The sequence below is a fragment of the Nanorana parkeri genome, unplaced genomic scaffold, assembly GCF_000935625.1.
Source record: "Nanorana parkeri isolate BGI_ZX_2015 unplaced genomic scaffold, ASM93562v1 scaffold6, whole genome shotgun sequence".
NCBI classification, from domain to species: Eukaryota; Metazoa; Chordata; class Amphibia; order Anura; family Dicroglossidae; genus Nanorana; species Nanorana parkeri.
Genome location: NW_017306274.1, coordinates 680,142 through 695,031, shown reverse-complemented (window position 1 = coordinate 695,031; position 14,890 = coordinate 680,142). Strand labels below are relative to the sequence as shown.

General features: G+C 43.3%; 1 long non-coding RNA gene across 1 annotated transcript in view; it reads right to left on the bottom strand.

Annotated features, from left to right (window-relative positions):
• LOC108784395 overlaps window positions 1-14,890 on the bottom strand; it is a 26,209-nt gene that overhangs the window by 6,262 nt on the left and 5,057 nt on the right. Inside the window, exons 2-3 of the long non-coding RNA XR_001941066.1 lie at window positions 5,186-5,193; window positions 791-872 (exon numbers count right to left, since the gene is read on the bottom strand). This is a non-coding gene — a long non-coding RNA (uncharacterized LOC108784395). The remainder of the gene's footprint in view (window positions 1-790; window positions 873-5,185; window positions 5,194-14,890) is intronic.

Genomic DNA, 14,890 nt, shown 5'->3' with positions numbered 1-14,890 from the left:
TATATATATATATAATTTCCACAGAGTTCAATAGCTCTAGAATAAAATATAATTTAGATAAGTAAATTAATCAAACGTGCGACCCCCCCTCCCCCCCCTACTTTCTACTGAGCACAGTGATTCTGCATGTGTGATCATGGGAGAGATTAGGAAAGCAGGATAAAATGTGGACATGTGGCATACAGAAAATGTATATGAATGTGGTTCTCTGCATCTATTCGAATGTATTCATGGGGACTAAATGGACACAAAAATGTAAGGATACAGGATGAGAAATGTTAAAATGGCATGCTGAAGCAAATATGACATTTTTGTTTTATGACTTAAGCAACATTTTAATAAAATGTCAAAAGAGTGCACAGATTAATTTGAAACCACAGCCCCACATTACCCAAACCCCCTCCTATCTCTGGAAACCCAAGTATTTCAATAATATTCAAAATATAGAATGCAGGCACGTGTTTGGAGGAAATTGTCTAGTGTCAGGACAGAACGCGAGTACTGGAATAGATAGAAAATAGAAAGAGACAAGTCAGGTTTTATCTTGAAGTAAAAATGAGTGTGTATTATGAAAGAGACAACAGCCACAAATATTGTTCAGTGGCTGGATAGTATGTGCACAGCTTAGTAATGCCACAATATAAAAGGTAGAGGGAGGGAGGAAGGTTTTAGCATAAAATAAGACTGTATTTATAAGTGCCAGAGGACTTTGGGTACAGGAGACTGTACTGTTACCATCAAACCGCTGGTGTGGCAACATCTCTAGCTCCAGTGGTATGCCCTGTCCTACTTCCTTCACAGATGTCTGTGAAGTGCTCGTTCATTCAGGTCATGGTATATCTGTAAACAATAAATCAAGGCAACTGGACTTGCTGTATTTTTCTTGAAGACGTTTCACTAGTCATCCAACCAGCTTTCTCAAAGAAAAGAGACAGCAGGGTGGGAGTAGGAGAAGTATGCAGAAGTGTAAGCCTTTATTTAAACTCCACATCCCCATGACCCTCTTTTCAGCCTGATATGATGTATCTTCTGAAACCCCTTGTGACACTTCCCTCCCTATCACTAGAGGTTGCAGATGTTGTGCAGATCAAGTAGGAGAATGTTGTGGTGGAGGGGAAAGGGGGAGATGAACAGTAAGGGATGGGAAGGATAAGTAGGGACCTTTTTCTGCTGGTTTGTCCCTCTCAGTTCGGTGTTTCAGTCATGTGTTTCCTCACGCATGTGGTTCCCAAACAGATGGTACTTTTACCATGACTTATACACTGCAGGCAGAGACTGAGGACCTCAATGGTACTGAGACCAGCAGATATGCTATAAAAGGCCCACACTGCAGAGCCCTATGGACAAAATCTTCCCTTGCTGCTGTTCTGCCTCTCCATAAGCACTCTACTTCTCTTCAATCAGTAGAATCGTCCTTCTGCAACATGTCAGTGATCATGTGATTGAACGATTCTGCTGGGGCTTCGGCTGGATTAGCAGAAACAGAGGCGAAGGAGGAAGAAGAGGGCACATTAGCAGCAGTTGTAGACAACTAAAAGGATCTGTCAGCCACTCCGCTACCTCCTGCATGTGCTGTGGCTGGACAGCATCACTCTAAGATTAAAAAAAAGTCCGATGTGCCCTGCCTCTAGATGATATGGCCCGACCACTGCTTTGCCCTGCAGAACCTGCTTGCCCCCTACTCAGAGGCGCCCCGAGGCAGGGTGTCATTGCGCATGCACGTGACATCATTGCGCACGTGTAACGTCATCGTGCATGCACATGATGGCGTCATGAGCTGTTACCTGCCAGCGGCCATCTCGGTGATGGATGCCGGCAGAGAGAGGAGGGGACATTCACCCGGTGGGATAAGGTATGCCGCCGGGTCTCCTCCTCTCTCTCAAGCAACTCTCGGTCCATGACCATGGCTTTTCAGAGGGGGTAATGACTCAATCATGTTGCTGTAAGAGGATTGCCTAACTTTAATGGCAGCTATGGCAATAGGGGAAATAAATATATACTATGCACACTTCTTCACTGCTCAAGTGTGCGGTGATGTGCTGAAAACAAAGGGCAGCTTTGTCTGTGTCAGCAACAAGTGTACACTGCTGTCCTCTTTTAAAAAAATGTACCTTGAAACACAAAAACCCCAACAATGTATTTTTAACCTTGAAAATATAGATAAATGTGAAATAACAAAAAACAACAAAAAACACTGCAAGGGCAGATAAACAGCAACTTCAATTATGCTCAGGGGTGGCCCTAGCATTTTTGCCACCTGAAGTGGCCGGGGTGGGGAGTATGTGCATCTTGCAGGGATCCCACCGAGCTCATGGCAACCAGCGAAATCACTGGTTGCCAGGAGCTCAGCTGGAGGTCAACAAGGATGTCCCAGGTTGCTAAGAGCTGGGCAGGAAGTGTACACATCTCTCCTCCCAGCGCTTAGTCTGAAAAGAGGGCGTTGGGCACACTGCAAACAATGTGCGGCCATTGCCTCCCCCACTAGACCCCCAAAAAAGCCACCTAAGGCAACAGCATCAGGCTGCCTTATCATAGGGATGGCCCTGATTATGCTGACACACACAAAAAGGGTAATCCTTAAAAGGTCTGTTAGATCTCTGAATTATTTACATGGGGAGGAGGGAAGGGGGTTACATAACAATATTTAGTCCACCAAACTGCATCCCATAGTAATATAGAGCTACAGTATTTAGTATAGCAAAAAAAATTCAGCTCTCTGTAAACTGCTAAGCACACACTGGCAAACCAAATGCCAGGAACCCATCTTTTAATTGGCCGTTGTAAATCTGCTGATCACAGAGTCAGTGTTCAACGATTACAAAGAGCCGCAAATTTCAAATCTGCTGGATGTGCCGCAGACCCAGCGCTAAGAACTGATACTCATGCCTAATTGTGTGTGTTGGCTCCATGTAGGAGAGGCGTTCCCTAATCTTCCAGGTGCACTTGGCCATTATCTATTGAAACCATCGCATGTTACCAAACGGACCCAGTCGTAATTGCCTTTGTGTATATGATTCAGTGACCTTAGGAATTTTCTGTTCAGACATCCAGCTGAGCTGACAACAACTAGATTTATTGAAAGCATCAGCAATCGCAAGACTAACGTTTTGAGGCACTCGGATCTCATGTAAAGGAAAAATTACAGTGTATTTTCTATAAGTGCATATTTGAAATTACTGCTATGAAGCTTACATGAGAAAATATATAATCCTCTGTGCATGAAAAAAAAAATGCATTTCCCTGGCTGGCTTTGTCATATTTTCCAGTCACATGCTATATAATGGTGTTGTCTGCTGTACAGCACACAACCCCCAATCATCATTTAAGCTCAGCAATGTCCGCCCATGGCTTACGGAAGGTTGCAGTAAGGTTAACTGACCTCTTTTTTCTCCCCCTTTACTTGGTTTAGTTCTTTCTAGAAGTCATGTGACCTCTTGATTTCCTTCTGACTGCCCGCATGCAGCAAAATCAGAAATGAACAGTGGCATACCCTGCAGCAAATGAATATTTAGTAGCAAGGAAATTTCACTGAACACCTGAATCCAATGATTTGGAGAGGGAGGGGCCCAATACTTTTGGTAATATAGTGTATATGTCAGGTCTCCAGAAAAGGTTGAACGATAGCCACACGCTTTTCACTTGCCTTTCTCCAGTTGCATGCCATCAGTTAAATGACTAGTTTTTTTTAAATAAATTTACCCCAAATTTCCTTTCACAATACAAAAGTATAAATATTTTGGAATCTTAAAACTACAAATTGTAACAATGAAGAAAAAGGTGCACACAATGTATTAAATATATACACAACACATGGTTCTATAAATTTGAAGCGTGTAGAAATTCTATTTTTTTCCCCATTTTCTGTAGTCAACACAAATAAAAACACGCATAGTACATTAGTTCCATCAGGATGCCTATGTCAGCGATGAGACTCTTTCTTCTTAGCTTTTAAGGCTGCCAAGAGCTGGACCATTATTATTATCAAGTCTACGAAAGATCCAAACATCATGTCAGAGAAAAAGCTTTATTAAACGCATTTGATGTGCAGTCCAAGTGGGGAAAAAGTATTATCCGGCGTTCCATTCGTTTTTTATAGTATTTTTCTATATCAAAGCAGCATTGATATCCTTTGTGCTCTCATCAACCTCATCATGCCTGACAGTTCTCTTATAGCCAGGACTAAGCCTTTCTGAGAAACTCTACTAATAATAGAAACACCTATAAAAGAGAGATAGACACTTACTAGAGGCACCCTCACCTTCAGACAATCTTTCTTCTGGAGGTTAGTTCATATGGACTAAAGGAACACGGGTATCATTCACAAATGAACTTATATTGGTCAAGGATGGAGCTCTATCAAGACTAGTGCTGCGGAAGATTCAACTGAACATTCTTTTATTGAAAACAGACAACTTTTATTGCTCAATTGAACCCTAAACTCCACCCTCTGGAGCCCTAGCATTTTTTTAAATCTTTGTACATACTTTTTCTTAATGATCTTAGGTCTGGTCATATGATTTCAAGGGACGTCTTCTTATTCCTTTGTTTCATAATGATCTTACATCTGGTCATATGATTTCAAGGGACGGTTAATTATTCCTCTGTTTCATAATGATCTTAGGCCTGGTCATATGATTTCAAGGGACGTCTAATTATTCCTCTGTTTCATAATGATCTTAGGCCTGGTCATATGATTTCAAGGGACGTATTCTTATTCCTCTGTTTCATAATGATCTTAAATCTGGTCCAGTGATTTCAAGGGACGTCTTCTTATTCCTCTGTTTCATAGCGATCTTAAATCTGGTCCAGTGATTTCAAGGGACGTCTTCTTATTCCTCTGTTTCATAGCGATCTTAGGTCTGGTCAAGCAATGCCATAGAACGTTCTTATTCTCCGAAATGGCCAACCGTAAAAATAATGTGAAGCTGCTTTCTACAGTATTCTCCTGGGAGCCCAGGGTGGCTTGATGATGCATGCCGGGGGTCCTTGACACAGGAAGTTGGTTACATGCTAGACGTGTAAGCTGCGGGAAAGTTTGGTTCGGTTATTTGGATATTTCGGGGCTCGGGCCTGAAATTCAATTCGGTTCGAACGAAATCTGAATTTACATTAGTTTCGGGTTAAGTTTACGAGCGAATATTTGTTACGAATACCACAGAAAACCATATACAGATGTTAATACTACAGCTGAATCTCCTAGACCCGAATGGTATTCGGGATCTGAATTTCCGAATTGCATTCGGGAGCTCCCCAATGCCATTTGGGTCTGGGAGCGATATACATATGTTACTAAAGCTGAGGCTCCCAGACCCGAATGGCATTGGGGAGCTCCCGAATGCAATTTGGAAATTCGGATCCCGAATGCCATTCAGGTCTGGGAGCCTCAGCTTTAGTATTATATGTATATACTGTATATGGCTCCCATGTTGCTGTAGCTGGACCTTGAGCTGGACCTTTAGATGCTAGTGAACAGTCAATGGGAATTGTCCACGCAGAGTTCCGCTTTAAATGTGGCTCTGCTTAATGAGACAGACAGCAATAGAATCCATATCATTATCAGAGTAAGGAACGGTTACAACCTCTGTTGAGTCTTGCACAATATTTTGTGTCCCCATTTGGGAGATTATCCGTTACTTCCAGTCCAGATGGCGGGTGTCAGCCAGAACTGGAAGAGCGGGCTAATCTCCTCCGTGGGTACACAGACAGCAATAATAAACCCTAGAAAAAAAGGACAAACGGGAATGGCACACGGTACATCTCCAACTATGAATATTCCTTAGACCTCCCTCCCCGTCTGCCCCGAAGGCAAAGCGTAAGAAGCAAAAGTTGCTTCTTTACCAGCGCGCAAGACTTTTATCGTGTAATGCCGCTCTGGCAGGGCGCCTTCCAGGCAAATCACTCTACTGGTGGGAAAAGAAAACGTCTATTTCTCAGGTCTGTAATTTTTCCCTGCAGCACATCTGTTGTATTTCATCCGAACTATCGTGTTTGCAAAGCTTAGAAGAAAAAAAAAATAAAGGTGAGCGAGAGAATCGTACCCTGGGGGCGAGTCTTCCCGAGATAGAAAACGCTATGATTGCCGAGTCAAGCAAATTAAAAAAATGGATGCCGAGGAACCCGCGCAGTGATGGCGAGGTTGGAAATCCATCACCGCAGTCTCTTCCCGCCTGTTAGCACAATGCCGGGGATTTTTACCCCAGAGGCAGCTCAGAATGACGCAACGGCTCAACCCCTTGGATCATTTCCAAAGGGTAATATTATTCTTCTGCTTCCTGCAGCTTTTTGTTAACCCGCTGGGGATTTTACTAAATTTTTATGGGGATTTATTTCATCCCGGGAAAGCTTCTTGATATCTTTGTCAATTGGCAAAAGCGCTGACATGGGGGACAAGAATTGAGGAAGCAGCTTGTAAACTCAATCTTTAACATGTTGTTGTCATTTCCAAAGGCATTTTTCACTCTTGGTAAATCTGCAGCTTCTATTAAAATAATCCCCTGCCGATCCTACCATGAAGATCCTTGTTCAGGCACTTCCTGTTATAGGGTGACAACGTTCTGTCCCTGTCTCCAAAATGTGCATTTGACAGGCGCGATTCGTTTCATTCAGAATCAAAATTCGGACGCATTTTCTGAAATTCGGACACATCCAAATTTCCGAATCCCAATGCATCCGAATGTGTCCAAATCCGGATTTCCGTTTCCGAATTTCGGATCCCGTACGAATTTTGTTCAAAAACTTAACTGAATCGGACATGTGACTTTTCTGGCCAATCAGATGTGTTTTAGGGTTTAGTGCATCCAAATGGGTCTCAACGCGAATTTTCATTATGCAACATGGGAGCCATATACAGTATATACAATAGTACTAAAGCTGAGGCTTCCAGACCCGAATGGTATTCGGGATCCGAATTTCTGAATTGCATTCGGGAGCTTCTGAATGACATTCGGGTCTGGAAGTCATACTGTATTTACATATATTACTAAAGCTGAGGCTCCCAGACCCGAATGGCATTCGGGAGCTCCCGAATACAATTCAGAAATTCGGATCCCAAATGCCATCAGCTTTAGTATTAGTATCTGTATATGGTTTTCTGTGGTATTTGCAACGAATATTCGTGAACTCATCAGAAACTAACATAAATTCGGATTTCGTCCAAATCCGAAACCCAAACCGAATCTAATGTCGTATCTGAATCCCAAAATAATGAAACATCCAAACCGAACCGAATACTTCCGCAGCTTACATGTCTAATGTGCACCTACACTGTCACTCATTCACACAAGCATCCACTGGAGACTACAGGTGGAACATTGAGTGCCTGAGTAGTCATGGCACAATGTTGTCTCCAACAAGAAACCCACCTTAAAGTGACACTAAACCTTAAAAATACATTCAAGTACCTTAATTATGAACAATGTATCTTATTTGTGTATCACTCGGCTGTAGATCCTCAAATCATCTCTGAATTGGTGCTGACACTGTTCTTCCTTCTGGAGGGGGGCTACTTTTGTTCTCCATGGTCCCTGTGTGTGTTGTAATGTAGTCACCGCTCCAAGCTCGCTCCCGGGATAGACTACAGTCTCCGGTTTAGGTTTACTAATTTGTATTGAGATTGTAATCCATTAGACATGTGCACTGCCAAAAAATTTGTTTAGTTTAGTTTCGTTTTAAATTCGGATTTGTGTTATTTCGTTTTTCGGGATCCGGGTGTGAAAGTCAATTCGGATTCGGAATTCGGATTCGGACGAAATTCAGTAGCGTTAGTTCGAACGTTCGTTTTGTTTTCTGTTCTTATTCGTTTCTTATTCGTTTTCGTTCGTTCGTTTGCAGCAGAGTGACATTTGAGGGGGGAAAAATATTTTTCTCCTTCTCTAATGTCACTTTGCTCCAACGAACGAAACGAATAAGAAACGAATAAGAACAGAAAACGAAACGAACGTTCGAACTACCGCTACCGAATTTCGGAAATGGAAATTCGGATTCGTTTGCATTCGTTATGTCTGTAATTCGGAATTCGGATACATCCGAATGTCCGAATTTCTGAAAATTCGTCCGAATTTCGATTCGGAACGAAACGAATCGCACATGTCTATAATCCATCCCGGTGGAAGCTTGGAGCAGTGACTACTCTTCAACACACACAGGGACCATGGGGAACAAAGGTATCCCCCCTCCAGAAGGAAGGACAGTGTCAGCACCGATTCAGAGATGATTGGAGGATCTACAGCCGAGTGATACACAAATAAGATACATTGTTGTTCAGAGTTCAGGTTACTGAATGTAATTTTAAGGTTTCATCTGAGTTGACTGTCCCTTTACAAATGGCACACAGGCCATCACTGAAGTGTATGTAGACATAAAGTGAATGACAACAGTATTTAATTTTTAGAAAAATGTCCATTGTATCTATAATACTGTAACAAAAAAATGTGGTTTAGTTAGAGTTTGCTTCTACTTTAATGGAGGATCCGAAGCCAGAATGTAAGGAATGAGTAGAGTTGGGTGAATGGAGAGTCAGCACAGAACTTTATAACATCCCTTATTAAGTATCTGTAAAAAAAAAAAAAAACTTTAAATCAAGGCAACTGGACTTGCTGTATTTTTTTCTTGAAGATGTGACGCTGACCATCCGAATGGCTTTCGCAATTCAGAAACGCAATTTAGAAAAGCTAGTCCGATGACCAACAAAACATCTTCAAGTCAATAAATACAGCAAGTCCAGTTGCCTTGATGTATTTTTTTTACAGATATACCATGACCTGGATTAATGAGATCCTTCACAGAGACATCCCTTATGATGGTCACAACTCGTCCTGACCAATTAGATATAATGAGCCATAAAGAATGGGTGAGCTTCAGGTTGACCCGCCAGTGACCTTGTGTCTTTCCATATGTTAAAGCAAAACAGGGATCGTGGAAACAAATTTTTTAAAGGTTATCGAAGAGACGAGCAGAATGCATTAACAGGCATTAGTAAATAATCCGGAATCTTAAGAGCCTGAAATGTTCTATATTACCCAGAGCCTGAAGACCTTTGCAATGTGACTATCCTTAATGGATTACAGGTACCAGGGTTTATTACCATCAATCCTCCCGGCGACTATAGAAAAAGATCAATGTACAGCTTTTAGTCTTTTGAAAGCCACCAAATGTATTATTTTTGTTACTATTATTTCGCTTCTCTGTCTGGTAATCCGATGGACGTGTCTGGGTTTGACGGTTGCCAGGAGAACGGTACTTGTCTGACTGCATTGTGCCAAGCGTAAAGTTTGGCGGAGGGGGGATTATGGTGTGGGGTTGTTTTTCAGAGGTTGGGCTCGGCCCCTTAGTTCGAGTGAAGGGAACTCTTAAGACATCAGCATAACAAGACATTTTGGACAATTTCATGCTCCCAACTTTGTGGGAACAGTTTGGGGATGGCCCCTACCGGTTCCAACATGACTGCGCACCAGTGTACAAAACAAGGTCCATAAAGACATGGAGGGGGGAGTTTGGGGTGGAGGAACTTGACTGGCCTGCACAGAGTCCTGACCTCAACCCCATAGAACACCTTTGGGATGAATTAGAGCAGAGACTGCGAGCCCGGTCTTCTCCTCCAATATCAGTACCTGACCTCACAAATGGTCCAACATTTCCATAGACACACTCCTAAACCTTGTGGACGCCTTCCCAGAAGAGTTGAAGCTGTTATGGTGGCAAAGGGCAGAGCCAACCCAATACTGAACCCTACGGACTAAGAGTGGGATGCCATTAAAGTTCATGTGAGTGTAAAGGCGTCCCAATACTTTTGACAATATAGTGTACATGTAATGCGGTCATTAATAAATACACTTGAATGTGTTGGTGTTTCTTTCAACATCCTCCTGGAATTCAGCTTTAAATCTCTGGCCCTGTAAAACAGAGAAAATTGTTACATATTTGTTCATCTCCGCTACATTTTTATATCTCTGCGTCATTATTTCCATTTAGAATCTTATTTGGTCTGACAGCCTGTGGGTCCGAAGTCTTTATGCAAAACGTTGGCGTCTGGTAATAGAGCATCTTTATATAAAGCTGTCACACGCAGAACAAAGAGCGGAAAAGTTGAAGGCGAAAAAAAACAACTTATCTTTTTTTCTGCAAAGTTCCTGAACTATACATTTAATTTTTTCCATTAAACACTCGACGATTCCTCTGGGGGAAGAAATGCATTTCTAACCGAGTAACACACTGCCTTAAGTATTCCTGATTAATAGGTATTAAATAGCTGAATGGATTATCATTTTTGTTTTGTTTTTTTGCAGCCCGCAAGCAGAGAGAATGATGAAAGCTATAGGCAGGTTTGCAAGCGTGCAAGTTCTTGGAGAGGCTGAAGAAATGAATGCATCTTCCCGGCTCACCTCCCATGGTTTGTATTTGAGACCGGCAGGCGGCTTAGAACCGTTGATGAATGCCGGGGTCGCTGGAATTTACATTTTCGCTTTGCTGAAAAAGCTGGGAATACAGCGAACGGGGGTGTCATTGTAACTGATGAAAATACATTTTCAAGCTTTTGTGCTAAAGGACCCTTGGAAAGGGTACAACTTCTTCTATTGTAAGACAAATATTTAAATAAATGACAGATGATGTAGTTATCCCATCCCTGGGGCGCCTTAAAAAATAAGGAGAACAAAAATACGTTTTCTTATATAATATATTGCACACTTCCTGTCCTAGGGTGACCTTACGTTGGCTGACAGCGGATCGGGGCTAACAGGTAAGAGGTGTGCAGGGGTGTGACCAGCCCACCTGAGACCCTGCAGAGCCCAACATAGAGAGTCTATGGTGAGCTCTGCAGGGTCACTCTCAGGTGGGCTGTGTGGGATCTCAGGTGGGCTCTGCAAGGGGCGTAACTAGAAATCACAGGGCCCCGTACAAATTTTTGCTGTGGGGCCCTGTGATTATTAGTTATGCCCCTGCATAGCTGTCAAAAGCTGGATGATCTCATTAACATGTCCGTCCATGACAGGTTACACAGAGGGGAGGCTTTTCCTGCTGTGTAACCTGTTAGAAGCCGGTCTGAATGGAGAAAATGCTGTCAGCTTCGGAGTTGAAGCTGAAAGCTTTTTCTTCCATTATGGCAGGCTCTGCTTCACCTGCTTCCACAGGCCCTGCTAGTCATCTGAAAATTTCCGGGATTGGCTCCTACAACAAAAATTTACTTTTGTCAAGCGGGAAGGGGGTCCCGAGGGGGCCACACACACCACTAGAATTTTCAGCCAAGTCAGCAAGATTTGAGCACTGTACAAACGGCTTTAGCCTAAATTTGCAGGAATGGAGTAGTCAGGGGGTGGGGATGTGACTTCCATGTTTTAGCATGGGGCTTTCCAATCTGATGGATATCACGTGACACAATTTTGCACATTAGGCTGCGTGTGTGAGACAGCAAGTGGCTGTGGCAGGAAATTCCCCTCCTGGTTTTCAACAAGTAACAAAAAGGTTTCCCAGATCACTGGCTTACCAACATGAATGTGGTGGATGGGAAAACTGTGGCAATGCCTGAGTGAAAAACTGAAGGTCTGAGTGCATTTCAAGGCCTACTTGTACATTTCAACCAGACCTATAAAGAGGAACTAAGTTTTGGAAGCTAAAGCTGTGCCAAAAAAGGCCAAAGAACCAGTCACCAGCATTGCCTGGTCTCCTGGTCTCTATCACAATGACCAGGGAGGAGCTGCAAGTGCGAGCCAAACCCAAGTTGTTTGCTATTTGGCCTAACATCTTGACCAGTTTTCCCATCGGACCTCCCTGTGTCCTAAAAACTAATGACCTTCTGTGCCCAGCATCAATGGCTGACTGGTGGTTGGTTGCTAGGAGACAGGCAGGCACACCTCGTCATTGATTGGTAGGAGGTAGACAGGCACACCATAACAACCTATGACAATATAGGGCCACCAGCATCTTAAAAACCAATGACCCACTGCGGGCTGCCCAGCATCATTAGTTGTTTAGACACTGGTGATCCCACCCGCATCATTGATCGTTATGGTGTGCCCGCCTGCCCCCCAGCAATCAATAACACTGTGCGGCTGAGCTACTAGCATTTCAACAAACCAATGATGTCTGTGTGGGTTGCACAGAAGCTTTTGTTTCTAGGACACAGGTGGCCTTGAGTTAGGTTCATGTGGAACCTAGATTTTTGGTTGGGTTTGGCGAATGTTTTTGGTTGGATTTGGCGAATAAATTTGCAGACTGTCGAAGCCAACACAACCCATGCCAGTTTACTCATCGCTACCTCCAAATTTATGTTTTTGAGTTGAGGTCCAATTTAAAAGCAAGGCATGTTCTTTACCCCAACAAGCCCTAACCAGCTGTGAATTGTCCATGATGGCCAAGAGTGTCCAAGGGTGTTTTCAGCCTATTGGTGTTTAATGCTTTAATATCTCATATCCATCGATGTTTCATTTAACCCACAAATGTGATGTGAAAAAATAGCCTAATATTTTTTAATAAGATCTGCGATACAGAAGGCGCAGCTTATGAAGTCTTTGAATTATTGACCGCTGTGTTGGTTTTATTTAAAGGATTCTGCTGTTGTAATTCCATTGAATTCCCCTGAAGATGTGCGATGAGAAATCAAGGAAATGTTTTAAGATCAATCCTTTTTTTTTCTATTACCTCTTATAGCAGGCATAGCTTAATGATCATACGTATTGATTTCCTGTTGTGGAAGGCAGCCCTGGCAAATTATTTCATCCCTTCAACAGTTAACGGCTGCTTGGCCTGCAATATGTTTTACTTATCATTTTTGGAGCCCTGCGAGCGATGTGACAAAATGCTTAATATACGGGAGTCCAATATCAAGTGAAAGAAATATTAAACTGCTGCTGATCCTAATAGTGTTCTCTCTCTCTCTCTCTCTCTCTCTCTCTCTCTCTCTATGTTTTTGCATAAATATAAGTCATATACTTTGTCACATATCCAGAACAACATTATTGACAGAAATAAACATTTAATTGTAGATGGATTATTTGTTTTCTCCCTCCCTCACTCTCTTTTTTCTTCCATTTTACCTCTCTCTTGTCCCTTTCCTTTCGTTTATTCCACCCCACTTTCTCTTCTTCACTTTCCTTTATACACCTCTCTTTCCTTCCTTCCTTCCTTCCTTCCTCCCTTTCTCTTCCTTTATCCCACCTACTTCCCCACTTTCACTCTTCTCTGTCTGTCTTTTTCACTCTCCTTCCCCTATCCTTCACCTGTCCTTCCTTCCTTCCATTCTCCCTCTCTTTCTCCCTCTCTCTCGCTCCCTCTTTCTTTCTTTCTTTCTTTCCTGTAACATCTTAATTGAAGAGCCCCCCCGGGGGCAATTAGCCCAGTAATCACTGGAAGAGCCAAAGCTTAGATAAGTAGAATAAAAACCCGCTATAGTACTAAGGAAAACAGCTCAGTGCAATTTGAAGTAATGTTTTCAACTAATAACGCCGGGCTTAATCCATATGAAATTAAATATAAGTGGGACGGATTTTTATCTGGCCTTGCTAAGGCTGGATTGATTTAATGTGCTTAGTTCAAGAAAAGCGTGGTAACTCCTGGGGGAAAATTGCACATGTGATTTAGCTGTAAACAAAGCCTAGATCAGGTGTGTACCGGCATTGCTCTCTCCTGATGCTGTTCATACTTTTTCTCCACGTTTATGTGAAGTTAGGCTCATTTAAAGTTGAAGCATGCTGGATTCTGCATCATTTATGGAACAAAGGTCATGGGGTTCAGCGGAAGGGTATCTTGTACCCATGTCCCGTGTTCTCTGCTGCAGAGGTTGCGCTATGCTTCCTGTACTGACACTTTCTCTCCCCCAGGTGGTGCCGTGTGCGGCAGAGTTGGAGCAGGTCCAAGCAGAGATGGTTGAGGAATTCCAGGCTCTCCAGGAGGACAAGGCACTGGCAGTGGCAGAGGCCTTTGATCGAGTACAGGAGGAGATGAGAGACACACTGGAAAACCATACTCAAGGATGTTCCTAGACATATAGCGGTGTGAGGCACAGGGGTCTGGGGGTGCATGTTAAGGGGTGCGTGGTCATGAGTTTTAAAGGGGTCCTAGGGGTTTACCGGGGGGTTTACCTCTGGCTTTGTCTGGCATCCTGCCCAGCTCACTGACGTCATTGGTTGCCAGGAGCTGAGAGGGACGCCAGGCCAAAGCATCCTGCTCAGCTCCTGGTAACCAGTAACATCATTGGTTGCCAGGAGCTGGGTGTCACCCTGACCATAGCATCACAGGTTACTAAGAGCTCTTAGCAAACTGAGATGCTCTGGCTGGAAACGGGCCCCAACGTTATCCAAAGAGATGCTGCCCAAGGCAACCACCTCAGGCTCCCTCTAATTTTAGGGATGGCCCTGACCACAGTCTGGGCATGTTCAGGAGTGATTGGAGCTCTGCCATGGTCAACTCCATCCTGGGACATTTTTTACTCACTGGATTTTTATGGAGGATGAAAGTGCCTGAGGTGCCCATGGGTCAGCGGTACACAAGTGGGACTCTGGTGCATGAAAGTAATGTCCAGCATTTCATTTGGACTGGGGAGTCTAGTGCGTCCAGAATGGCCAAGGATTTTTTCCTTAGCTTAGCTCAAGCCAAAAGGATTAATTTTTGTAGTTTTGCCCCAAGTGGGGTAAGGTGAGAACCTCTACCAATGCTTTCATGAGGAACTGAACTCTTGAAGCTGTGCCCAAGAAAAGTCATCCAGATGGCAAAGGACTATTCTCTGGTAGTGATGAGTGAACTGGCCTGGGTTTGGTTTTGTTAGAGGTTCGCCAAAGAGAGAAATCTGGGTTTGTCAAACATCCAGGTAAACAAACACCTGGGCCTCCTGTGTCCTAGCAACCAATGACGCTGCTTGGCACCTCTGTACTTGAGCTGTTGTAAAGCTACAAGTCTCCCC